At 43.3% G+C, this 3,680-nt stretch overlaps 1 non-coding gene across 1 annotated transcript; it reads right to left on the bottom strand.

Annotated features, from left to right (window-relative positions):
* Positions 1 to 1,711: 1,711 nt before the first annotated feature.
* Positions 1,712 to 1,783, bottom strand: TRNAE-CUC. The gene has a single exon. It is a non-coding gene; the product is annotated as a tRNA-Glu (tRNA).
* Positions 1,784 to 3,680: the final 1,897 nt, after the last annotated feature.

Below are 3,680 nucleotides of genomic sequence, written 5' to 3'. Positions count from 1 at the left end.
TCAGTAGGAATGTTATGCTCCTAAAGAGCTAATCCCATGTACTGACTTACCAAGAACCTCTATTCTCTCTTTTCTCCTGGAGGAAACATAGAATCATAGAATCACAGAATGGCCTGGGTTGAAAAGGACCTCAAAAATCATCTAGTTTCAACCCCCCTGCTATGCGCAGGGTTGCCAAACACTTGACCAGGCTGCCCAGTGCCACATCCAGCCTTGAATGCCTCCAGGGATGGGGCATCCACAACCTCCTTGAGCAACCTGTTCCAGTGTGTCAGCACCCTCTGTGTGAGAAACTTCCTCCTAATATCTAACCTAAACCTCCTCTGTCTCTTTTTAAAACCATTCCCCCTTGTCCTATTACTATCCACCCTCCTGTTTATATGCTCCCTTCAAGTACTGGAAGGCCACAATTAGGTCTCCCTGGAGCCTTCTCTTCTCCAAGCTAAACAAGCTCAGTTCCTTCAACCTTTCTTCATGGGAGAGGTGCTCCAGCCCTCTGATCATCTTAGTGGCCCTCCTCTGGACCTTCTCCAAGAGCTCCACGTCTTTCCTGTACTGGGGGCCCCAGGCCTGGACGCAGTACTCCAGATGGGGCCTCACAAGAGCTGAGTAGAGGGGGACAATCACCTCCCTCTCCCTGCTGGCCACCCCTTTTTTAGTGCAGCCCAGAACACAAGGTGGCCTTCCAGGCTCTGAGTGCACAGTGCTGGCTCATGACCAGCTTCTCATCTACCAGGACCCCCAAGTCCTCCACAAGGCTGCTCTCATGGGGTTCTTTGCCTAGTCTGTATAAACAGCTGCAATTACCCCGACCCACGTGCACCACCTTGCACTTGGCCTTGTTGAACATTATTATGTTCACATGGGCCCACTTCTCCAGCCTGTCCAGGTCACTCTGGATGGCTTCCCTTCCCTCCAGTATGTTGACTGCACTGCTTAGCTTGGTGTCATCTGCAAACGTGTAGAGGGTGCACTTGATGCCATCATCTATGTCACTGATCATAGAATCATAGAATCGCTAAGGTTGGAAAAGACCCACAGAATCAACCAGTCCAACCATTCGCCCTTCACCAATGGTTCTCACTAAACCATGTCCCTCAACACAACATCCAAACACTCTTTGAACACCTCCAGGATCAGTGACTCCATCACCTCTCTGGGCAGCCCATTCCAGTGCCTGACCACCCTTTCAGAGAAGTAGTATTTCCTAACGTCCAGCCTGAACCTTCCCTGGCGCAGCTTGAAGCCATTCCCTCTAGTCCTATCACTAGTCACCCGAGAGAAGAGGCTGACCCCCAGCTCACTACAACCTCCCTTCAGGTAGTTATAGAGAGCAATAAGGTCTCCCCTGAGCCTCCTCTTCTCTAGACTGAACAATCCCAGCTCTTTCAGCCGCTCTTCATAAGGCCTGTGCTCCAGACCCCTCACCAGTTTTTTTGCCCTCCTCTGGACACGCTCCAGGGCCTCGATGTCCTTCTTACAGTGAGGGGATAAAGATATTGAAGAACACCGGTCCCAAGGCCGACCCCTGAGGCACACCACTTGTGATCAGTCTCCACCCTGACATAGAACCATTGATCACAACAGTTTTGCTGCATCAAGCCAACCAATTCTTAATCCACTGAACAGTCCATCCTTCAAATCCATACCTCTCCAATTTAGAGAGAAGGATGTGGTGAGGGACCATGTCAGAGGCTTTGAAAATGATAGCTTCCCTGACCGGGAATCGAACCCGGGCCGCGGCGGTGAGAGCGCCGAATCCTAACCACTAGACCACCAGGGACTACTTAATATTTATTTTTTTGTCTTTCAGAAGAAATCATAGAAATCATAGAATCTTTTCTCCTGGAGGAAGCATTTAATTGTGAAAGAGGAAACAAATAAGTTGAACTATAGATATAGCAGGCTAAGTGAAAAGCTGGTGGTTTGGGTTAGGAGATGTGGGATATTTTGCCACAAGGTGAGTGGCAACTCGAAGTTGGCAAGGACAAAGGCAGATGACAAAGGAGCACAAATGGAAAGGGTTGAGGGAGGGTGAGTGGCTTTTCACTGGCTAATATTGATGTGAAATCTTCTACCTCGGGTGCTGGTTACTTGAGAGATCCTGTCGGTGTTCTGGCAGAATTACTCGAGTACCCTCCTCTTTGTCTTACATTTTTTTCTTCTTGTCCTTTTAAGTTTAGCTCAGCACAAGGCAGAAACAAACAAACAAAAAAAAAAACAAAAAAAAAAAAAAGAAAGAAAAAAGAGAAAAAAAAAAGCTTGTTATATAGTTATAAACACCAGTGCAGACCCCTGACTTCTCACTCCCAGAGGATTTTTCTTCCTTAGAAATGAAATATCATGTGAATTTTTATATGAAATATGAAAAGTGGTTTTATTGACAAGAGTAGGAAAAAGGCAAGATTTGGAGAAAGCAGCGTAAAAAAGAATACTAGAACATCTAGAAGACGCTAAAGCAGGACCTTCTAGAGGGATAAGGGGGACATGATCTCTTCCTGAAGGAAGGTGAGAGTGCAGGGATGGGCAGGAATAAAAAGAGAACTGCATTTTTTAATATTTCTGGTGCTGAGTTCTTCCATAGCCTACAACTAAGTGAAGAAAAACACAGTGTTTTTCAGGATTTGCTGTGGTAATTTAGAAAGCTTTGTACTCCTGGAAGACAATATTCACACTGTTAAGATCAGTTCAAATTATGATTTGGAGCAAGTAAACACCATTCCAAAGAAACATATTTACCAGCAAAGGCTGTTTTATAGTCAGAAGTCATTTAAAGATGTTCCTGACTAAAAAGTATTATGCTTCAAGTGCTTCTCAAACTTTGAGAGCACTTTGAGAAACTCAGGGCCAGGAAAGGGAGCACCAAGGACCTACGGTCTCATAAGATTTCATAATTATTTTCTATTGCATTTTCAGATATTCTGGTATCGATTCCTTCAGTTGGCGGGTTTGTGAGATATCTGAGAGCTGGAAGCAGTGAGTAACCAGCATCTCATTCACAGACATCACAAGGGCTTAGGCTATTGTGTCTGTAAAAACCGAGAGTAGAAGATGCTTGTATGGCAGCACAAATGCATGGCGAAAAAAAAATAAGTATTGTACTTACATACAGAAGCAGTTACTGAAATATTTGTTGGTGGTGTTTTGTTTTGGTTTATTTTCCATAAGTCAATGAGCTATTTTCATTCTAAGCAAAAGACAAACTTAAGGATTTGATCATTTCTCAAATATTTTAAAGTTGCAGGTGTGAGCATAATTTCTACCTGTGTGTATACGTTTTTAATTAAAGCAAAATCTCACTGCTCTTGAAAGAAAATATGCCGCAATCAGACCATACAGCCACTTTTAATCCTTTGCAATCAGTTGAAAGAGCAAACGTAATCACAGAAGTAAAAAAAAAAACAAAAAAAAAAACGGTGTCATTATGCCTCATAGACAAGTCTCTTCTGAAAGACAAAAAAATAAATATTAAGTAGTCTGAAATATTATCAATCTAGCATAATGTGGAAATAAGGAAAGTGGCTTGGGAGTAATTTATTAGTTGAAAATCTTTTGAGGTGGAGTCTTATCATTTTATGTGCAGTATTAAACAATTTGTTTCCATGGGTCTGTTCCAGAGTTCTCCATCAAGTCTCAAATGCTTTCTTTGTTCTTAGATTTTGGCACCAAAGAAGAAAACA

Source organism: Gallus gallus, chromosome 3, assembly GCF_016699485.2.
Source record: "Gallus gallus isolate bGalGal1 chromosome 3, bGalGal1.mat.broiler.GRCg7b, whole genome shotgun sequence".
Classification (NCBI taxonomy): Eukaryota; Metazoa; Chordata; class Aves; order Galliformes; family Phasianidae; genus Gallus; species Gallus gallus.
Note: the sequence above shows the minus strand (reverse complement) of the source record. Positions and strands in the feature narration are given on the sequence as shown.